This window comes from Panthera leo, chromosome A1 (assembly GCF_018350215.1).
Source record: "Panthera leo isolate Ple1 chromosome A1, P.leo_Ple1_pat1.1, whole genome shotgun sequence".
NCBI lineage: Eukaryota > Metazoa > Chordata > Mammalia > Carnivora > Felidae > Panthera > Panthera leo.
Window position 1 is genome coordinate 107,909,944 of NC_056679.1, and position 25,094 is coordinate 107,935,037.

The 25,094-nt window shown below is 37.5% G+C and overlaps 1 long non-coding RNA gene across 1 annotated transcript; it reads left to right on the top strand.

Moving 5' to 3' along the window:
- On the top strand, positions 1 to 25,094 carry LOC122200274. Its single transcript, XR_006193772.1, has 4 exons — positions 1 to 142; positions 2,960 to 3,115; positions 11,896 to 12,015; positions 25,057 to 25,094. It is a non-coding gene; the product is annotated as an uncharacterized LOC122200274 (long non-coding RNA).

Consider the following 25,094-nt stretch of genomic DNA (forward strand, 5'->3'; position numbering starts at 1 on the left):
ACCACTGCTGGATGGTTGAGTGGACACTATAAGGACTCCTCCCAAAGAATCAGCCTAATGCCACTCTTCCCTGCTAGCAAGCTGTGGTTCCATCCTCTACCTTCCAGAGCTGACTAAAGCTAATGGGGCCTGTGATTGTCCTGTGAGTCTGAATGTTTAGTTGAACATAAGAAGATGCCTCATGCATGTTGCACTTATGATTACCCTATCCTACTATCTCACTACTACTTTTCATTTTGTTTTTTAAGTCTTATTTTTTGTTGTTGTTTATTTATTTATTTTGAGAAAGAGATAGCATGAGTAAGGGAAGGGCAGAGAGAGAGAGGAAAAGACAGAATCCCAAGCATGCTACATGCTGTCATTGCAGAGCCAGCAGCGAGGCTCAATCTCACAAACCATGAGATCATGACCTGAGCCAAAATCAAGAGTTTGACATTTAACCCTCTAAGCCACGCAGGTACCCTCATTTTGTTTTGTTTTGTTTTGTTTTGTTTTGTTTTGTTTTGTTTTGTTTTTTGTTTTTAGTGGAGTTTACTTTTTGGTTGAACCAAAAAGGCAAGTAAAAACAGAAAGTGAAATGATGAGTCCCAATTAACTTGCTTCATAGTTTTCAGCAGCCTGATCTTTTTTGTCATTACGTGATACTTAATTACTATTTTATGGCTTTTGAGAAAATCCTCCTGGACTTGCCCTTATAATGGAGCTGCTTTACTGTGTTGGGAATTTTGAAGAACAATTCAGGTATTTTAGTTAGCTGCAAACAGAATAGCAGCTTATTCATATGTAAAGGAGATAACCACTATATAATCTTCAAAAAGCAAGATTTCTAAGAAAATTAGCAGAAAGTAAAAAAACACCCTACAGGCATTCTCGGACCAGTGAAGTTTGTTTTTGCATTTTGGAGGATAAGGATGTGAGGAAAACTGATTGCCTGGCAGCTAATGAAGAAGCTGCTCTTGCGCGGACTGCCTGGGGTCATCTCATAAAAAAGCAGAAAACCAATTTCAGGTATTTCTAGATTCTTTGAAAAACCTTGAGAGTTCAACTTTGAGTATATATGATAAGCTGTCTCTTTGTATTGTCTACCGAGGTGCTTTTATTTGGTAACCTTCAATTAATTATTAGTCCAGGGCTGCACCATTTCCTCATCAGAATTTCTCAGCACATTCACGCAGCCTCAGCTTGGGCAGGATGATGGTAGATGTTCCTTCCTGAGGGCTGAATGTGTTTTTCAAAACAATTACATAGATTCAATTGATCAAACCAGAAACGCTGTTCAAAGACCTATAGATAGAACAGAGAAGAACCAAAGAAGGAAAAGGGGAACTTTTTGACTCATTTTAATTCTTTTAATGATCTTTTACATGTAGGTCATGTATTTGAAAGGAAGTATGTTTAGGACTTGGAGAAATTATTTCAAATATATTCTAACTCTAAAATTAAAGCACATTCCGGCAGATAATGGATTGCTGCAAAATTATTATACACTCTTTATCTAAAGAGCTGTCAAGAATTTATAAATGAATACCACATTGTCTGAAGTACTTAGAGAATACAGACAGCTTCCCTGCACTAATGCTAGCTATCGGCTGTTAACGCATAATAATTATGTCTTCACTGATAATTCTTCCAAGAACTTGTTTTCTGTATCTCATTATTGTAATTCTCTTCTCCCTTCACCTTCTCCTGTTTTTAACCTTTCCCTTTTGATTTTTATTATTTGGTCTATATAGAGATGAATTCTTTGGAATATGAAAAGAGTTAATAGATAATGGGTTTTGTAGAGACATGGATGGCACATTTAAACCTAGAGAAGTGACATTAGCTTAAATAAGAAAAATAATAAAAACATCCCTGGAACTATTCCAGACAGCTTTGCATGTCACAGATAAAGGACTATGAGATATTGTAGGAGAAATTTGGACTTAAGATGTGGGGAAATGGGACTCTGGCAGAAAGTCAATTAAATTCAGCAGCATTCCTAAGCTTAGTGCATCCAATGTGCTTAGATGCCATAGGAGTTACACAGGTGAAGAAGACCCTGTGTGTATTTGTGGAATTTATGATTGGACCGAGTTCCTTACTACTCAGGAGTCCTCTCTTTGAAAGTAAGGTTAACTTCTAGCCATTTTATATTTTTTAATTTTTTTTAATGTTTATTTATTTTTGAGAGACAGAGAGAGAGAGAGAGAGAGAGAGAGAGGAAGCAGGGGAGAGGTAGGGAGAGCGAGGCACAGAATCCGAAGCAGGTTCTGTCAACACAGAGCCCAATGTGGGGCTCGAACCCATGAACTGTGAGATCATGACCTGGGCGTAACCGACTGAGCCACCCAGGCACCCCTTTTTTTTAATTTTTAAATTTATTTTGAGAAAGAAAAGGCAAGAGGCAGAGAAAGGAGAAAGCGAATACCAAGCAGGCTTGCTCTGTCAACACAGACTGCAAGGTCATGACCTGAGCTGAAATCAAGAGTCAGGCTCTCTGACTTCTAGCCATTTTAAATTCCTGCAACTTAGCACAGGACCAGTCAATGCCCAGGAAATAGTTATTGAACTAAAACACGCAAAATACCCTTACAGGAATAAAAATGTGAATTACCTAATACATTGGTAAGAAAACTGCCATATTAATTAATCAAGAAATCTTTCTCTACAGCACCAATAAACCTTTAAAAGTATATCTCAGCTCTCCCTTTGAGTTAATGGAAGCCCCATCTAGATTTAACAGATGAGAAAAGCAAACTAAAATAAAAATAATAACCACGTATTGAGCTACTGAGTTTTTACATAGTATTGAGTATTCTACGGGGTGCTTTACACGTTTTATCTGACTTTATTCTCAAATCATTCTGGGAAGATACAAAGAAGCAAATAAAGCCCCTGGTGGTGAATAATTTTTACACACTTATGTACTTAATAAGGGGAAAAACTAGGATTGTAGCTCTGTTTTTTTTAATTTCAGAGCCCATGTTTCTTCCGTTGATTTTCACGGTTCTGAAGCATAAGATTACCGGCAGCCACTAAATACATGCTTCCATTATGCCAGAAACTTTGACAAGTGCTCGTATTTGAAGGTTAATGCATTCAAGACTTACTGGGAATTTCTCACTGATAAAAGGTAGGCAAACTGTGATTTTCCTAAATGAGCAATCTGAAACTGATATTTAAGACCTTTTCCTCTCTGCCTCAGCCAAAATCCAGCTGCAAATTTTTGGACAAATCTCTCTAAGTATCAGTTCGCTCATCTACAAAATGGGATTCATGATAATGGTTATCTCATAAGGTTTGAGTATATAGTAATTTAATTTGCCAAGTATCACGCCTGAAAAAAAGAAAATCAGCCAATGTTTCCATGATACTGGCAGTGTAAGATAGGTCACATTTTATATTTGTCTAAATGGAATTAAATCTTGATTTAACATCCATGTGCCAACGTTGGCTCTATCTCCAGCATCACTCCTCCATTATATGGAAATAAATTCCAAAGTTTACTCAGTTAATTTAAGAAAAAGGCTAAGGGGCATGGTCTTTTGCTTGTCTTGGCCATGATGCTGTGCCTCCTTGTGGTATTCAAGGCCCTGGCACAGCTGAAGCTGCAGACAGGACATGTTCTCAGCCTCAGCCATGGGAATATCACTGGAGTACCCAAGACCAAGGTTCCTACTTTGCATCCTACACAGTCATTCCCGTAGCTGTCCCCTTCAGAGTTCCTGCCAGCTCAAGGCTCCTGTGAGCTGGAGGGACCCAAGCATTGGAGGTCATCAAAAGTACATGACTGCTCATTGACCCACAACCTAGATCCAGGCAATCAGAGACTCTTTCCCCCATCCCTCGTCCTTGAAAGGCGCATTCTGCCCACCATACGCACAACAGGACCTGTTTGAAGTATGTAGCCTTGAGAGAGAGAAATGCGTTATTGAGACCATCTGGAGGGTAATACGTGACAGAACCCAGTGCAGGCCACCATGTAAACTTTTAAAATTCTTCCAGGTGGGTATGGAGAGCTACTCCGCTTGTGGCCACCCAAGACAAGTCTTGTATGTAAGTTCCCTTGCTTGTTAAAACTGCCACCTACAGACACAAGTCAGGGAAGATGGCAGCGTAGGAGGACGCGGGGCTCACAGCGCGTCCTGCCGATCACTTAGATTCCACCTACACCTGCCTAAAGAACCCAGAAAACCGCCAGAGGATTAGCAGAAGGGAGTCTCCGGAGTCAAGCGCAGACTAGAGGCCCACGGAAGAGGGTAGGAAGGGCGGCGAGGCGGTGCGCGCTCCACGGACTGGCGGGAGGGAGCCGGGGCGGAGGGGCGGCTCGCCCGCCAAGCAGAGCCCCCGAGTCTGGCTGGCAAAAGCGGAGGGGCCGGACGGACTGTGTTCCGACAGCAAGCGCGACTTAGCGTCTGGGAGGTCATAAGTTAACAGCTCTGCTCGGAAAGCGGGAAGGCTGGAGGACAAAGGGAGGAAGAGCTGCTGAGCCCCCGGACGGCAGAGCTCAGCTTGGCGGGGAACAAAGGCGCCAGCGCCATCTCCCCCGCCCATCCCCCAGCCAAAATCCCAAAGGGAACCAGTTCCTGCCAGAGAACTTGCTCCCTCCGCGCAAACACCCAACTCTGTGCTTCTGCGGAGCCAAACCTCCGGCAGCGGATCTGACTCCCTCCCGCTGCCACAGGGCTCCTCCTGAAGTGGATCACCTAAGGAGAAGCGAGCTAAGCCTGCCCCTCCAGCCCCCGTGCACCTTGCCTACCCACCCCAGCTAATATGCCAGATCCCCAGCACCACAAGCCTGGCAGTGTGCAAGTAGCCCAGACGGGACACGCCACCCCACAGTGAATCCCGCCCCTAGGAGAGGGGAAGAGAAGGCACACACCAGTCTGACTGTGGCCCCAGCAGTGGGCTGGGGGCAGACATCGGGTCGGACTGCGGCCCCGCCCACTAACTCCAGTTATACACCACAGCACAGGGGAAGTGCCCTGCAGGTCCTCACCACGCCAGGGACTCTCCAAAATGACCAAACGGAAGAATTCCCCTCAGAAGAATCTCCAGGAAATAACAACAGCTAATGAACTGATCAAAAAGGATTTAAATAATATAACAGAAAGTGAATTTAGAATAATAGTCATAAAATTAATCGCTGGGCTTGAAAACAGTATACAGGACAGCAGAGAATCTCTTGCCACAAAGATCGAGGGACTAAGGAACAGTCACGAGGAGTTGAAAAACGCTTTAAACGAATTGCAAAACAAAATGGAATCCACGATGGCTCGGCTTGAAGAGGCAGAGGAGAGAATAGGTGAACTAGAAGATAAAGTTAGGGAGAAAGAGGAAGCTGAAAGAAAGAGAGATAAAAAAATCCAGGAGTATGAGGGGAAAATTAGAGAACTAAGTGATACACTAAAAAAAAATAATATACGCATAATTGGTATCCCAGAGGAGGAAGAGAGAGGGAAAGGTGCTGAAGGGGTACTTGAACAAATTATAGCTGAGAACTTCCCTGAACTGGGGAAGGAAAAAGGCATTGAAATCCAAGAGGCACAGAGAACTCCCTTCAGACGTAACTTGAATCGATCTTCTGCACGACATATCATAGTGAAACTGGCAAAATACAAGGATAAAGAGAAAATTCTGAAAGCAGCAAGGGATAAACGTGCCCTCACATATAAAGGGAGACCTATAAGACTCGTGACTGATCTCTCCTTTGAAACTTGGCAGGCCAGAAAGGCTTGGCACGATATCTACAGTGTGCTAAACAGAAAAAATATGCAGCCGAGAATCCTTTATCCAGCAAGTCTGTCATTTAGAATAGAAGGAGAGATAAAGGTCTTCCCAAACAAACAAAAACTGAAGGAATTTGTCACCACGAAACCAGCCCTACAAGAGATCCTAAGGGGGATCCTGTGAGACAAAGTACCAGAGACATCACTACAAGCATAAAACATACAGACATCACAATGACTCTAAACCCATATCTTTCTATAATAACACTGAATGTAAATGGATTAAATGCGCCAACTAAAAGACATAGGGTATCAGAATGGATAAAAAAACAAGACCCATCTATTTGTTGTCTACAAGAGACTCATTTTAGATCTGAGGACACCTTTAGATTGAGAGTGAGGGGATGGAGAACTATCTATCATGCTCCTGGAAGCCAAAAGAAAGCTGGAGTAGCCATACTTATATCAGACAAACTAGACTTTAAATTAAAGGCTGTAACAAGAGATGAAGAAGGGCATTATATAATAATCACAGGGTCTATCCACCAGGAAGAGCTAACTATTATAAATGTCTATGCGCCAAATACCCGAGCCCCCAGATATATAAAACAATTACTCATAAACATCAGCAACCTTATTGATAAGAATGTGGTCATTGCAGGGGACTTTAACACCCCACTTACAGAAATGGATAGATCATCTAGACACACGGTCAATAAAGAAACAAGGGCCCTGAATGATACATTGGATCAGATGGACTTGACAGATATATTTAGAACTCTGCATCCCAAAGCAACAGAATATACTTTCTTCTCGAGTGCACATGGAACATTCTCCAAGATAGATCATATACTGGGTCACAAAACAGCCCTTCATAAGTTTACAAGAATTGAAATTATACCATGCATACTTTCAGACCACAATGCTATGAAGCTTGAAATCAACCACAGGAAAAAGTCTGGAAAACCTCCAAAAGCATGGAGGTTAAAGAACACCCTACTAACGAATGAGTGGGTCAACCAGGCAATTAGAGAAGAAATTAAAATATATATGGAAACAAACGAAAATGAAAATACAACAATCCAAACGCTTTGGGACGCAGCGAAGGCAGTCCTGAGAGGAAAATACATTGCAATCCAGGCCTATCTCAAGAAACAAGAAAAATCCCAAATACAAAATCTAACAGCACACCTAAAGGAAATAGAAGCAGAACAGCAAAGGCAGCCTAAACCCAGCAGAAGAAGAGAAATAATAAAGATCAGAGCAGAAATAAACAATATAGAATCTAAAAAAACTGTAGAGCAGATCAACGAAACCAAGAGTTGGTTTTTTGAAAAAATAAACAAAATTGACAAACCTCTAGCCAGGCTTCTCAAAAAGAAAAGGGAGATGACCCAAATAGATAAAATCATGAATGAAAATGGAATGATTACAACCAATCCCTCAGAGATACAAACAATTATCAGGGAATACTATGAAAAATTATATGCCAGCAAATTGGACAACCTGGAAGAAATGGACAAATTTCTAAACACCCACACTCTTCCAAAACTCAATCAGGAGGAAATAGAAAGCTTGAACAGACCCATAACCAGCGAAGAAATTGAATCGGTTATCAAAAATCTCCCAACAAATAAGAGTCCAGGACCAGATGGCTTCCCAGGGGAGTTCTACCAGACATTTAAAGCAGAGATAATACCTATCCTTCTCAAGCTATTCCAAGAAATAGAAAGGGAAGGAAAACTTCCAGACTCATTCTATGAAGCCAGTATTACTTTGATTCCTAAACCAGACAGAGCCCCAGTAAAAAAAGAGAACTACAGGCCAATATCCCTGATCAATATGGATGCAAAAATTCTTAATAAGATACTAGCAAATCGAATTCAACAGCATATAAAAAGAATTATTCACCATGATCAAGTGGGATTCATTCCTGGGATGCAGGGCTGGTTCAACATTCGCAAATCGATCAACGTGATACATCACATTAACAAAAAAAAAGAGAAGAACCATATGATCCTGTCAATTGATGCAGAAAAGGCCTTTGACAAAATCCAGCACCCTTTCTTAATAAAAACCCTTGAGAAAGTCGGGATAGAAGGAACATACTTAAAGATCATAAAGGCCATTTATGAAAAGCCCACAGCTAACATCATCCTCAACGGGGAAAAACTGAGAGCTTTTTCCCTGAGATCAGGAACACGACAGGGATGCCCACTGTCACCGCTGCTGTTTAATATAGTGCTGGAAGTTCTAGCATCAGCAATCAGACAACAAAAGGAAATCAAAGGCATCAAAATTGGCAAAGATGAAGTCAAGCTTTCGCTTTTTGCAGATGACATGATATTATACATGGAAAATCCGATAGACTCCACCAAAAGTCTGCTAGAACTGATACATGAATTCAGCAAAGTTGCAGGATACAAAATCAATGTGCAGAAATCAGTTGCATTCTTATACACTAACAATGAAGCAACAGAAAGACAAATAAAGAAACTGATCCCATTCACAATTGCACCAAGAAGCATAAAATACCTAGGAATAAATCTAACCAAAGATGTAAAAGATCTGTATGCTGAAAACTATAGAAAGCTTATGCAGGTAATTGAAGAAGATATAAAGAAATGGAAAGACATTCCTTGCTCATGGATTGGAAGAATAAATATTGTCAAAATGTCAATACTACCCAAAGCTATCTACACATTCAGTGCAATCCCAATCAAAATTGCACCAGCATTCTTCTCGAAACTAGAACAAGCAATCCTAAAATTCATATGGAACCACAAAAGGCCCCGAATAGCCAAAGTAATTTTGAAGAAGAAGACCAAAGCAGGAGGCATCACAATCCCAGACTTGAGCCTCTACTACAAAGCTGTCATCATCAAGACAGCATGGTATTGGCATAAAAACAGACACATAGACCAATGGAATAGAATAGAAACCCCAGAACTAGACCCACAAACGTATGGCCAACTCATCTTTGACAAAGCAGGAAAGAACATCCAATGGAAAAAAGACAGTCTCTTTAACAAATGGTGCTGGGAGAACTGGACAGCAACATGCAGAAGGTTGAAACTAGACCACTTTCTCACACCATTCACAAAAATAAACTCAAAATGGATAAAGGACCTGAATGTGAGACAGGAAACCATCAAAACCTTAGAGGAGAAAGCAGGAAAAGACCTCTCTGACCTCAGCCGTAGCAATCTCTTACTCGGCACATCCCCAAAGGCAAGGGAATTAAAAGCAAAAGTGAATTACTGGGACCTTATGAAGATAAAAAGCTTCTGCACAGCAAAGGAAACAACCAACAAAACTAAAAGGCAACCAACGGAATGGGAAAAGATATTTGCAAATGACACATCGGACAAAGGGCTAGTATCCAAAATCTATAAAGAGCTCATCAAACTCCACACCCGAAAAACAAATAACCCAGTGAAGAAATGGGCAGAAAACATGAATAGACACTTCTCTAAAGAAGACATCCGGATGGCCAACAGGCACATGAAAAGATGTTCAACGTCGCTCCTTATCAGGGAAATACAAATCAAAACCACACTCAGATACCACCTCACGCCAGTCAGAGTGGCCAAAATGAAGAAATCAGGAGACTATAGATGCTGGAGAGGATGTGGAGAAACAGGAACCCTCTTGCACTGTTGGTGGGAATGCAAATTGGTGCAGCCGCTCTGGAAAGCAGTGTGGAGGTTCCTCAGAAAATTAAAAATAGACCTACCCTATGACCCAGCAATAGCACTGCTAGGAATTTATCCAAGGGATACAGGAGTACTGATGCATAGGGGCACCTGTACCCCAATGTTTATAGCGGCACTCTCAACAATAGCCAAATTATGGAAAGAGCCTAAATGTCCATCAACTGATGAATGGATAAAGAAATTGTGGTTTATATACACAATGGAATACTACGTGGCAATGAGAAAAAATGAAATATGGCCTTTTGTAGCAACATGGATGGAACTGGAGAGTGTGATGCTAAGTGAAATAAGCCATACAGAGAAAGACAGATACCATATGGTTTCACTCTTATGTGGATCCTGAGAAACATAACAGAAACCCATGGGGGAGGGGAAGGAAAAAAAAAAAAAAGAAAGAGGTTAGAGTGGGAGAGAGCCAAAGCATTAGAGACTGTTAAAAACTGAGAACAAACTGAGGGTTGATGGGGGGTGGGAGGGAGGGCAGGGTGGGTGATGGGTATTGAGGAGGGCACCTTTTGGGATGAGCACTGGGTGTTGTATGGAAACCAATTTGACAGTAAATTTCATATATTAAAAAATAAAAAAAAAAAGAAAAAAAAATACACAAGTCAGACCTATTAAATTGATTTTGCATCTTACTAAGTGATCTTTACTAACTGTAATTTTCAAAATAATGCACATGTGTTCTTTGTCTTCCTGTAGGAATAAAAATTCTCTGCATTGGGTAAATTATAGTACTCATATATGTAAAAGGATTTACTTCTTACTCTTTTAGATGGTCCAATGAAACGGTGTCATTTCTTAACGGCAGAGGTTATGGTGAAGGAGAAGCACATTATATGAATCATGTTGTCCAAATGAATTACTGCTGTCATCTGAATTAAAACAGATACGTTGTTCCAAAAAAAAAAAAAAACAAAAAACAAAAAAAAACTGCCACCTACAAGCTGTAGTGGTCTCATTCTTTCTTCACTGTCTCCTTGCCCTCTCTATACAGTAGCCAGTTTCACATTTCACTCAGGAAAGTCAAGCCTTGAACCAACACCAAGTTGCAGCCTTCACCTTTCTATCTCCACTTAAGAGGATTGCCACACTCTTGGTGGGCTTCTGGGGGCTCACTTGGTTAAATGTTCCACTCTGGATTTCGGCTCAGGTCATGATCTCATTGGTTCGTGGGATCTAGGCCTGTGTTGGACTCTGAGCTGACAGTGTGAGGGCTGCTTGGGAATCTCTCTGTGCCCTCTCTCTCTTCCTCTCTTTCTCTCTTTCTCTCTTGCTCTCACTCTCTCTCAAAATAAATAAACTTAAAAAAAAAAAAAAAAAAAAAAAAAGGGTTCCACACTCTGGGCCAAAGCCTTTTTCCTCCTCAGTTGGGGATAATACATAGCTTCTGTACCATCCCCTCTCAAACAGAACCAGCTCCTTTTAATTGCCCAGACTTGGTAAAAGGGACTCTGCAGGGTTGCTGAGAATGGATTTTCCATTTCAGTTTTGAAGCCCTGATAGATTGTTAATCATCTGCCCCTTCCCATCTCCCAGTTATTTCTCTGTACTTACCTCATCGTGGACCAGTAAGGCTAGTCAACAGACTGTATCTTCAGTACAGCACTGTTATACATACTTCTTCATCATAATATACATATTTTTCTGTATTTTTCTTTTTGGCCATTTAACATTATATCTTGGAGCTCTTTCAATGGAAGTCCAAATTTAGAGCAATCTGTGGACACGTGAAACTGAGTAGGGAAAAAAACCCTAGTTTTTGTGAAGTTCTGAGATGTTTGAGGCTGTTTACAACACAATACTACCTAGTAAAAGCTGAGTGCTACACATATTTCTACTTGTATTTTACTAACATTATCTAGAATGAATCACTATCAGTTATCTTGCCCTTAAAACAAGTAAGAGAATTAACAATATGTTTTTCTGCTTTATTTGTTCAACATTGGTTCATACATCCCACTTCTTCCTTATGAATTCTCTTTTCTTTTTGCTGGAATATATTGTAAGGTAACTCTTTCAGAGGAAGTCTATGGGTAGTAAACTGAGTTCTTTCCTTGTCTTAAAATATTGAGATTTTTCCTTCACAAACATGGTAGTTTATTTGTGCAGAGGTGTCTAGGTTCTAAGATATTGTGTCAGTTGCTGCTGTACTTGAAGGATAACTTGGCTGTTTTATTTATTTATTTACTTACTTACATACTTGCTTACTTTTAGTTTTTTAATGTTCATTTATTTATTTGGAGACAACGAGAGTGTGAGGAGGAGTGAGGCAGAGAGAGAGAGAATCCCAAGCAGGCTCCATGCTGCCAGCACAGAGCCTGACATGGGGCTTGAACCCACAAACTGAGACCATGACCTGAGCTGAAACCAAGAGTTGGATGCTTAACCAACTGAGCCCCGCAGTGGTCCCTAACTCAGCTGTTTTAAATGATTGGATGACACTTTACTTTCTTATCACCTTGTAGCTATGTCTTCCATGACTCCTGGCATGAAAAGTAGCTACAGAGAAGACTAAAGCCACCCGACTTTTCCCTGTATACATCGCTTTCTTTTCTAATTGGATGACCAAACACCTCTTTCTTCAGGTAAATTCTTTCCTTAGCTAAGTTCTAAAACATATTATATCTTAGTGTTGATCATTCTTTAAACAAACTTTCATGAGACATCTGGGAAGTAGAGTGTTCTTTCGTTATGCAGATTAAAACTTTTCTATAATTTGAAATTTAAAAAGTTTTTTTTGGTATTTGCATGGTTTTCAGTTCCATTAATCATAAATTCTGCTTCATGAGCAGTAAGTATGTATGTGTAGATCATAGAGATCAGCCTTCAGTCTACCATTTTCTTCATAATTAGTTCTATAAATTTTTTATTTTCCATTATTCTTTATTTGTAATTTCATCTGTCCTTTCAGCATGTACCTGAATATGTTAAGTCATCTTGAGCCTATTTTTAGTTGTTTTTAATATAGACTTTCTTTACTCTCTTTTCGTGTTATTCCAGCACCCAGTTAGCTCCTATTATCTTCTGTGGTCTTAGCAACTACCTTATCTGTGTTTCTTGTGAGCTTTTCTTTTATGGGGAGGTAGTGTCGCCTAAATTTATTTGAAGCCATAGAGACTTACTTCCAGAGCTCCTAATCTGTTCAACATTTGCTTTTGCAATATATGTTCTTCATCTGTCTGCTTTTTATTTTCCCTCTCTACTTTTTTTGGAGCATATATACATATTTAAAAAATTTTTTGTTCTTTTGCTTTTAATGGATGAAGCTATTTGAAAAAACATAGTTGGAAAAACTGAGTAGAGGTGGAGGTCATGTGAGCTGGAACACTATTAGGTGTAGGTTTCTCATCTTAAAAACCCTCTTAGAAAACCTCTGATTTCCTCTGTTTTGGGACACCTCTGATCTCAGCTTTCCGTGTCCTGGCAGTTTTTATATGTCTCAAATCTTTTATGTCCCAGCTCTGTTGCTGAGATCAAGTAGTGTGCAGTAACTGGGTCTGCTCTTGCCTTGACCCCATTTTATCCATCCGTGAACAGTCCAGGTCATAGACCAGAAAAATAACATACCAGCATGATGATCCATTACATTCCACTTTCCCTCTGTCCGTTAAGTTTACCATCCCTATTACCTTTGTTAATCCTCTCGTCCTTCCAAATCTTGTTGCTCACTTGGGACAGAATCATTAGTTTTTAGATAAGTGTTTCTTATTCACAACTTAAGCCTGTACCTACCTGTTCCTAATGTCCTCCTTGTTTGGTCTAGATATCCCACAGTGGAAAAAATACCTCACATTTTATAATTTAACTGCAAATGAAGATTTCTCTTTTTACCTTCTTTCAGATGTTTTTAGTTGGTTTCATGGGGTTGAGAGTACAGTAAAAAGAAACTTTTCTCTATTATCTTCAACTGAAAAACCAAAAACCTTTGAAAATATTGAAATGACATGGTGAAAGCTCTCTCCTAATAATTTTTGTTGATATGAATTACAGAAATGCTTAAGATATAGAATAAACAGAGCTTACTGACACATAGAATATAGAAGCCAGGGAAAAGAGAGTTATTAAGGACAGTCATTACATCTTCTTGGTCTGAGGTACTAGGAAGACAGTGGTGCCACTCGTTTGATGAAGTCTGGAAGGCCAGACTACTATGGGAAAGTGGACGGAAGATTCCATCTTAGACATATTAACACTGAGAAATTAACATTAACATGAGATTAAAATTAACATCAATACGGAGAAATCTCCGAGATATCCTGTGAGGATTTCACATCTACTCTTGGATATGAGTCTGGATCTCAGGGAAGAGGTTTGGGTTTAATATGAATTTGGGATGGGTTAGCCTAAATATGGTAATTAGAGCCTTGAGGATGGGTTGCTCATGGAGGTTGTGTAGATAGAGTAGAAGGCAAACTCTGAGACATTCTGATGTTGAGAGGTCAGGTATTAGAGCAAGACCCAAAGGAGGCTGAGGTAGGAGGAAAACACAGTGTCTCTGAAGGCAAGAGGTGATACAGTTTTAAGGAGAAAGAGTCAACTGTATTAAATGAGTGTGAATGTCAGAGTAGAATAAATAGAGTTCCCATTGGATATGGCAACGTGAAAGTCACTAGTGATCCTGGCAAAAGCAGCTTCGGTGCATTGTTGGGTAAGGAGCAATATTGCAGTGGCTCATTTTAACGAGTTAGATGACAGTGAGGAAATGGAGGAAAAGTTGACATTTTTAAGAGGTTTGACTGTGAATAGTTGACTCATATAAACAGGTAGTGAGATGTAACATCTAGCGTTTTTGTTTAATCTTAACATGAAAGATACTAGCGCATGTTTATATTCCACTAGAAGTGATACGTAGAGGGAAAGAGATTAATTACACAGGAGAGAATCAGATGATTGACATTGTATAGACCTTTTAAAAACGTGAGAGAGAATTTGATCTAGAGCTAAAGCGAACTCTCTCTGTGGAGAGAAGCATGGTCATATCTTTTGTTGAGACAAGATGGAAGATGAGGAATGGGGGTTAATACAGGAAGGTTTTTTTAATTTAATGGTGGGAAGATGATGAAATTTCTTTCTGATGGCTTCTGTTTTCTCTGTAAAACTTGAAGGGAAGTCACCAAATTGCTAAGGGGGCACCATTTTGTGAGGCTTGAGATAATGAAGGTATTAGAAGTATTTTCAGTATTGTTAAGAACTCAAAACATCTGCCCTCTTATACTTGAAATATTTAAATATTTGTTTTATAGTCAGGGATTCTTTTTCCAGAAAATAGTTAATGAAACTATTAAACCAAGGCAGAATGCCTACTGATATAATAATACTGTATTAACTAGGCCTTATTAGTGTATCCATTTTATAGATTAAAAAACACAAGCCGTACAGATATTAAATAACGTGCTCAATGTGATACAGCTGGGACATGAGGGAACTGGAATTCAGTCCAACTGTCTGATCTCAGAGCTTGGGCTGTTAATCACTTCAATAGATTACCTGTACCTGTCATAACATTTAGACCACATGCACACACAATGAAAAGATTTTTATTCATTACTATCCTTATCTCTGTTTCAGATCTTCTCCTAACCCACCCAACAATGTTTTCACTTCTAGCTAAAATGAACACCTTATTTCTACATTACTAAAATCAAAGAGTTAGAAATAGAACTATACATTCTCACCTTTGCATTTTCCATACGTATCAAGAGTTTTTATTTTTAACCTTTAGTGAACAAGCAGTGATGAAATAGCTAGAAATTTGGCAGAACTCTATAATGTACCTTGTGAATGTATGTCTTCATGAATCATCTCTCCTCTCAATCTGATGTTAAGATTTCCTTTTATAAACAAGTTAATTTTTCTACACAGTGGTTTCCTTTCACTTTTGTTTTTTAATAAGTCAAAAACAACAATGCTGAGATTTGACAGAGTATCTATATAAAGCAGAGAAGAACAAAAAGGTACTGTCTTGGCATTGAGTTAATGAATTATATTTAAAATAACCCTGAAAGATGTTGGAATAACGTGGGTGTGTTATTCATGAATCCTCTTTCTCTCTCCTGTTTTTCTTTGCTTAGAAGTGCCATCTGCAATTTAGATGCAAAAGTTTCATTTGACATTTCAATTATGAAAGATAATTTAATAGTGGATAGCAGATCTTTAGCTAGAGAGAGACAATGCAATAAAAAGAAAGAAACCATTACCAGGGGAGGGGTAAGAAAAGGAAACTGAAAAAAGTTCTGTGATTCCTAGTTTCTAACATATTGGTCATTTATTATCAAAGTTTATGAAAGAGGTTTGAATTATTATTCTATTTTGTGGAAAAAGAAAGTGAAACATCATAAAAATGTATAATTCTGTTTGGGGCATATGGTATATTAATTATGTATACTGCATAAAATTGATGTCTCTCCCTTTCTTCTAAGTTTCTTCTTGCTCACCTTGATTCAAGAAATGTTGGTTGTGGAGGTGTTACTGCTGACCTATATTGGGAAAAAGTTGAAAGATTATAATTAAAATTCAACTGGAAAAGGCTAACCATGAAATTAAATTCAACCTGAGATTTCAGTATCTTAATGTATTACCCAATTTTTAAGATCTTCTTTTATTGGGGAGAGGAGAATGTAAATATTGACCACACAATTGAAGAAAAGCAAACAAGATGGAATGCTTGACTAAAGGCTAAATTTCCAAATGTGTTAATTTTATTTTTCTTCTTGGTTGAGTGGCTCTGCCTGAGAGCTATGTTATCCAGACCACAAGAGCCAACATATATATGGCTTAAGAATAAAGAGCCTTACATCCACATTAATGAGGAAGAAATAAAACTTTCATATTTGATTATATGATACTATATATATAAAACCCTAAAGACTCCACCAAAAAACTACTAGAAATGATAAATGAATTCAGTAAGGTCACAGGATATAAAATCAATCCAGGATATAAAAATCACAGGATATATAATGCAATCCATGTCAAAACACCAATAGCATTTTTCACAGAACCAGAACAAACAATCCTAAAATTTGTATGAAATCATAAAAGATCCTGAATAGCAAAAGCAGTCTTGAAAAGGAAAAACAAAACTGGAGACATCACAATTCCACACTTCAAGTTATATTACAAAGCTGCGGTAATCAAAACAGTATGGTACCGACACATAAATGGACATATAAATCAATGGAACAAAATAGAATAGCCAGAAATGAACCCACAATTATACAGTCAATTAATCTTCAACAAAGCAGGAAGGAATATCCATTGGGAAAAAGACAGTCTCTTCCACAAATGGTGTTGGGAAAACTGGACAGCTACATGCAAAAAAATGGAACTGGACCACTTTCTTATACCATACACAAAAAACAAACTCAAAATAGATTAGGAACCTAGATGTCAGACCTGAAACAATTAAAATCCTAGAAGAGAGCACAGGCAGCAATTTCTCTGACATTGGCATAACATCTTTCTAGATGAGGCAATGGAAACAAAAGCAAAAATAAACTTTTGGGAGTACATCCAAATAGGAAGCTTCTACCTATGGAAACAACCAACTAAACTAAAAGACAACCTATGGAATAGAAGAAGAATAAATGACATACCTGATAAAGGGTTAGTACCCAAAGTATATAAGTAAATAATACAACTCAGCACCAAAAAAACCACCAATAATCCAAATAAAAGAACAGAAAACACGAACAGACATTTCTCCAAAGAAGATATACAAATCGATAATAGATACATGAAAAGATGCTCAACATCACTCATTATCAGGGAAATGCACATCAAAACTACAGTGAGGGGCGCCTGGGTGGCTCAGTGGGTTAAGCGTCCAACTTCAGCTCAGGTCATGATCTCACAGTCTGTGGTTCAAGCTCCACGTGGGCTCTGTGCTGACAGCTCAGAGCCTGGAGCCTGCTTTAGATTCTGTGTCTCCCTGTCTCTCTCTGCCCCCCCCCCCCAGCATGTGTGCGCGCACATGTGCTCTCTCCCTCTCCCTCTCTCTCTCTCTCTCTCTCTCTCTCTCTCTCTCTCTCTCTCAAAAAAAAAATAAACATTTAAAAAAAATTTTTTTAAAAACTGCAATGAAATGTCACCTCATACCTGTCAGAATGGCTAAAATCATAAAGACAAGAAACAAATGTTGGTGAGGATGTGGAGAGAAAGAAATCCTCATGGACTGCTGGTGTGCATGAAAACTAGTGTAGCCACTCTGGAAGACAGTATGGAGGTTTCTCAAAAAGTTAAAAATCTAGTAATGGCACTACTGGGTATTTTACTAAAGAATACAAAACCACTAATTCAAAGGGATACATGCGCCCGTCTGTTTTTAGCAGCATTATCTACAATAGCCAAACTTTGGAAGCAACCTAAGTGTCCATCAATAGATGAATGGATAAAGAAGATGTGGTATAATATATACAACAGAATATTACTCAGCCATAAAAAAATGATGATGATAATTATCATCATCATCTTGCCACTTGCAGCAACATGGATCAATCTAGAGAATAGAATGCTAAGTGAAATAAGCCATTCAGGAAAAGACAGATACCATATGATTCCCCTCATATGTGGAATTTAAGAAACAAAACAAATGAACAAAGGGAAAAAAGTGATAAACCAAAATAACAGACTCTTAATTGTAGAAAACAAACAGATGGTTACCAGAGAGAAGGTGGGTGGGAGGATGGGTGGGAGGATGGGAGGTAGGGGAAGAAAATTAAGAGTGCACTTATCTTGATGAGCACTGAATAATATATGGAATTTTTGAATCATGGCATTGTACACCTGAAATGTATATAACACTGTATGTTAACTACACTGGAATTAAAATTTTAAAAAGAGGATGAAGAGCCTTAGACAATACTGAAGAGTATCATACAGTTTGCATTTTCTGAAGATAAGGAGGAAGTCATAAGCAGAGGTATGCCCTGTCTGAAGGTAGAACTTCCTGATTCTTTGATAAGGAATGTCTTCTTTCAGTGGAGGTAACTGCATCATGATCACATAATTTCACTTTGATAATAAAGACAAACTAAAGCTTATATCATTTATATTTTCAAAAAGCCCTCGTGCAGCATTGCTGTGTTTCAAAGTCAGTTAATTCATTCTTGTGATTTGGTAAAATAAGACTTGAATTTGCTTTCTAATCACAATTAAAAAGAGAGAGAGTGAGAGAGAGCGAGAGAGAGATTCTAATAACATACCTGAACTATATACAAATCTGTATTCCATTGTCTTTGGCATCACTGAAATATCAAAAAAGGCAGATGTGTGTGTTTGCCTCAAGCTTAAGGTCATGGAGCCCCTTATCCAGAGAAATGCTGAAAAAAACACTGCACATGTCCTCTTTAAAGAATGAAATTAGAAAAATCAGGAAACTAAATATTTAGTTTTTCCACTTTTACCCTTTACCAATATTCTTGATCTTGAGATGTGCTGCTTAAAGTTGAATGCGTCTTTTAAGAGTCAGAATTTTAGCAAGTTCCTAACCAGGAGAGAGAAAGAGCCTCCCTCTTCCTGGGAATGAAAATGATTTTCCTGAATCAATAATGTATATTTCTAACTGATGATCCTTTAGATTAATGAAAGCCGGTGTGACCCAGATGATAGGTAATGCTTTAAAGTGTGACATAGCCTAAAGAAATTAAAAATATTTTCTAGAATTCTTGCATATTCTAGAAGCAGGAGTGGCTCTTATATCTTATAGGCAAATACTATTAGGAAAGAAGAGATTTGGGGGATGGAAGGTTCATGTTCTTTAATATTCTAAAATTCTTTTAATTTAAACTCTTTCACTTATTTTTTATAGCAATCCAGTGAAATAAATGTGACCTGGCATTATTACAGATAAAGAAATCAGTTTTCCCCACAGTTTACTGCTCTGAGGTAAATACCTCAAGGAGTTGGTAAGAATTAGATGGCAGCTCCAGAGCACCAAATGTTTGATATACTCCCCTTGGCCTCAGTTCATATACTTTCTTGTCTCTGACTTATTGAAGAATAAGATATAAGGAGCCTAAAGATCAAACAAGCAGAACTGAAAATGAAGAGGCCGGAAGAAAATAATACGTCCTAGGAGATGAGCCTTGGGAGGAAATGGATTGATTAGATTTCATCTCCTATCCCAGGATCATGCCTCGGCTTCTTTGGTAATTAAACTGTAGGCTAAAAATAAAAAAGGAGAGAGAGAGAGAAATAACACTCACATTATAAAAGTTCAGACTAGCCTCTGTGATAAATTATTAAAAATTAATTAAAATATTAATTTAGATATTAGTAAAAAGTATTAGCTTTAGATAACATATTGGCTTTCTCCAGAAAAGAATGCTGACTTCCTGTGCCTGAGGAGATGATCATCAAACTGGCACAGTGGCAATCAATGTGAATTCATTAAACAGGAAGTAAATAGGTGTTTTTAAATTTCTATCTCTATTTATAAATACTTTCAATATGAAAGAGTTTTGATGTTCAGAATTGATAAAACAAGCAAATAAATGAAACAGGGTAAGAAAACAATGGAAAAATCCCAAGGGAAATAGATTTTCCACCAGAGAATATTTTGTCCTCTGAAATTGTTCTGGCTGCCCACCTCTCTAAGCTATATAAAACTTCTCTTAGCTAATGCCAGCCTTTACACATATCTACTTGCTGGGTTTTTTTCTTGATTATAAAAATAAACATTCTGAGTGTAGAAAAAAATGGGAAAAAAAGGCACTAATATTTAAAAACTATCCTCACTCATATATACCAACTTTGACATTTCATAGGATATTATTTTCTGTTTTTTCCCTGTTTTTTTTCCAAGTTGCAATGAAATGCAATGCCTTAGTGTATTCACTTTCATAAGTATACACACAGAAAGTCACATACAAACAAAAATATACTTTGAGGGTTTTTTTTCATTTTACATACAATGATACTATACATATGTTTTCTGTGATCACAGTATATTGTATTAATTTATATAGATCATTATCATTCTTTTTTATAGTTTGTAGTAACTGATAGAAGCCTACTTAATATCCAATTCCTTTTCTTTATAATAGAATCCTAGTTTTACTGAGAATAGCAATACACCCAGCTACAACACCAAAATCAATCAAATTTCCCAGTATCCTTTGCAGTTCACATGGCCATTGGCAAAGTCCTTGCCTATGAGGTATAGGCAGATAGATATATGCTAGGGATTTCAAAGTTTTGTTTCCTCAGTACAGGTACTGCCTCTACTTCTTTATCGTTTTCCTCCTTCTTGCTGCCTTAAAACATGGGTATAATGGCTGGAAGGGCTATGATTCCACTATGAGAGAAAGGTTAAGTGAATGGCCAACATTGTGCCCCTAACATTCCACGCTTGCAGACTTCTACGCATTGGCAAAGAATGAAATTTAACCCTTATCTTACACCATACACAGAAGCCAACTCAAAATAGATCAATTGCTTAAACATCAGACCTGAAACTATAAAATGACTAGAAATAAACATGGGGGAAAAGCTTCTTGACATTGGTCTTGGCAATAGTTTTTTGGAATGGACACCAGAGGCACAGGCAACAAAAGCAAAAATAAATAACTGGGACTTCATCAAACTACAAAGCTTCTGCATGGCAAAGGAAGCCATCAGCAAAATTAAAAGGCAACTTACTGAATAGGAGAAAATATTTGCAACTCACATATCTGATAAATGTTAATATCCAGAATATATACGGAATCCACATAACTCAGTAGCATATCATCATCATTATCATCATCATCATCATCAGGTAGAAAGTGGGCAGATGATCTGAATAGACATCCTTTGAAAGAAAAAATACAAATGGCCAACAAGTACATGGAAAGATGCTCAACATCACTATCATTAGAGAAATGCAAGTCAAAACCCCAACGACATATCACCTCGCACCTGTTAGAATGGCTGTTATCAAAAACAAAACCAAAAACACAAAATAGTAAGTGTTGACAAAGATATGGAGTAAAGGAAATCCTTGTGCACTATTGGTGGGAATGTAAATTCGTGCAGCCACTCGGGAAAACAGTACTGAATTCCCTCAAAAAATTAAAAATAGAACTACCATATGATTCAGTAATTGTACTTCTGGGTATTTATCCAAAGAAAAAACATTAATTCAAAAAGTTACATGCACTCTTCTATTCATTGCAACATTATTTTATAATAGCCAATATATGGGAACAACCTAAATGTTCACTGATGTATGAATGGATAAGAAAATGTGACACAGACATGAATGGAATATCATTCAGCCATAAAAAAAAAAAAAAATCTTGGGGCACCTGGATGGCTAAGTCAATTGAGCATCTAACTTTGCCTCAGGTCATGATCTCATGGTTTGTCAGTTTGAGCCCCATATTGAGCTGTCTGCGTCAGCACAGAGCCTACTTCAGATCCTCTGTCCCCCATCTCTCTGTACCTGCCCTGCTCACACTCCCTCTTTCTCAAAAATAAAAAAATATTAAAAAAAAGAAGAAAATCTTGTCATGTGTGACATCATGGGTAGAATTTGAAGGCATTATGCTAAGTAAAATGAGTCTGAAAAAGACAAATACTGTTTGATCTCCCATATATATGTAGAATCTAAAAAAAAAAAATGAATAAAAAATGAAAAATGAGCTCATGATATAAAGAACAGATTGGTGGTTTTCTGAGCCAGAGAGGTGGCCAGGTGAGTGAAGGGGGTCAATAGATACAAATTTCAATTCTAAAAAGGAGTAAGTCATGAGGATATAATGTTACAATAAGTCAAATAAGCCAGATCCTGAAAGACAAATACTCCATGATCTCACATGTGAACTCCTTGTAATGGAATGTAGAATGGGGTTACCAGAGATTAAGTAAGGGTTGGGGGAGGTGAGGGGGGCACAGGAGTGGGAGGGGAAGAGGAGGTGTTGGTCAAAGGGTATAAACTTTCCATTGTAAGGTGCCTAAGTTCCAGAGACCTATATAGTACACAGCATGGTGACTATAGTTGATGTATACTTGAAATTTACTGAGAATAGATCTCTACTATTACACACACACACACACACACACACACACACACACACACACAAACACGCACATACAAGGTAACTATGTGAGGTGATGGTTATATTAATTAGTTTGATTATGGTAATTATTCCATAATGTATATGTATGTCAAAACATCATGGTATACATCTTACATATATATAATTTTTATTTGTTAGTCATACCTCAGATAAAATTGGAACAACAAAAACCCTAATTTTCTTAAGCCACTGCTTACTTAACATTTGTTACAACTGAGTGCAACTCTTGCGATATATGTAATAATCAAAATGGAAGCACCATATTTTAATAGAATATATGCTAAATACATCATATTTAATAAAATTAGGATGCACTATTTAAAAAATTGGGATGTGTCATAGATTATTTAACAATTGAACACGTAAAAGACATTTTAAATGTTACACGAGTGATGTGATGGACATATTTGTACATATCTATGCCAGTCTTCTTTTCTACCTGTTCACCATTTTTTTACCATTTTGCATTCTTTGAGGATTTTTTGATAATCCTTTCATTCAATCTGCAGTCTCACTAATTCATATTTTATGTAGGTTTCTTTTTATTATTATGTGTGTTTTTAAATTTCAGCATTTATTTATGAACCTATATCTGTGTGTATCTTCATACATTAAGTATTTTACATACACATAAAAATATGTAAAATATTTTTACATAATATTTTACACATATTATAAAAATATTTAAACTATATGAAATTGACAATATATGAAATATATATTATTAAGGATTTTATATATGTATGCTTAATATCTAAGCTCCAAAATAGTTTATATTAAAGAGACATGTTTCTTTTATTATGGGTAAGAAGGACTTTCTAAGGATATTAATTTTATTTATTTAAAATTTTATTCTGTTTACTATGCCTGTGTTATTATAATGTTAATTTTCTTATAATTTAGTTTTGGTGGTTCCAACCCCCTCGGCCCCCACCAGGCTTTTATTGTTTGCTTCTGAACACCTGCAAATTTTTAGGAAATTCTAGGTTGCAGTTTAAAAAGCAAGAAACATTTCTTTGGCTTACATGAAGGTCTCTGAAGACTGGAGTTAATGTAGATTTTCACTACTATACCCTTAACCTTTGCTGCAGGTAGATAGTGATGGTTCCTGGGGGCAAACATAGCTTATGAGGCACTGATCTTCAGGATACTGGCTTTGTGAAACTTATCTGTGGTTGTAAGGTGCCTGGCACAGTTATCATATTCATTGGCCCAAACTCGATGTGCCTACTGTGAAAATATCCCCTTCACAAATTTGTGTTATTTGGTTTATTGGCGAGTGTGGGGGGGGGTGGGTACAGTGGGGGACTCTCAGAGTTGGTTTTTCGGACAGTAGAGAAATTAGTTCAGCCAAAATGTGCATTTCTCTCATTACCACTGAGGTCAAATATCTTTCCATACATTTCATAAATCAATAGTATCTACATTTTTATGAATTATATATTTCTACTCTTTACTCATATCCCATCGTGTGTGTGTTGTTTGTTTTTTAAATGATTTAAGGGAATTTTGCCTACTTTCTATATTAAAAATATTTTCTCCTTGTGTCATTCGCATTTCATAGATCATTTGCTTTATTCTATTCAGAATTTTTGTATTTTATTTTATTTCTGTTGTTTCATTTCTGGCTTTTTTTCTAGCTTTTTCTTTTTGAAGATGTTTAAGAAGGCTTTCTTTCTTCCACCCAAGGTTATACATGCAGTTGGATATCTTTATACCCAATAATTTTTATTTTAAAATATAACAATCTTGGGGCACCTGGGTGATTCAATCAGTTGAGCGTCCAATTCTTGATGTCGGCTCAGGTCATGTTCTCACAGTTCGTGGGATGGGGCCTTGCACCAGGCTTTGTGCTGACAATGTGGAGACTTGCTTGGGATTCTCTTCTCTCCCTCTCTGCACCTCCCCTCCTTGTAGCCTTTGTCTGTCTCCCTCAAAATAAATAAAAAAGCATTAAAAAATAAAATGTAGGTCTTACTAAGTCCTGGAGATGTAATGTACAGCACGGTAATTATAGTTAATAATACTGTATTGCACATATGAAAGTTACAAGGAAAGTAGATCTTTAACTTTCTCATACAAAGAAAAAAGATTTTCTAACTATGTATGATGACAGATCTTAACTAGACTTAAGGTGGTGATTATTTTGCAATATATACAAATATCAAATCATTTTGTGGTATACCCTGAAGCTAATATAATGTCAATTACATAATGTCAATTATCCCTCAATAAAATGAATAAATAAATGAAAATTTAGGTCTTTAATTTTCTTGAAATTTAATTTGGTAAATGAAGTGACAGAGGGAACATGTTAAACATTTTTTTTTTTCTGAATGGTAACCTGCTTCAGATTCTGTGTCTCCCTCTCTCTCTGCCCCTTCCCTGCTTGTGCTCTCTCTCTCTCTCAAAAATAAATAAACATTAAAAGAAATTTTTTTAAGATTCCTTTATTTTTTAGTTTGCTGAATATACAAATTAGAATATATAACATATTAGAATGGATGTTGAGAAAATGTTTTTTCTGCATCTACTGAGATGATATTATGATGGTTTTTTTCCTAGATTCTGGTCATGTGTATGAACTCGTTGGTTGACCTGGG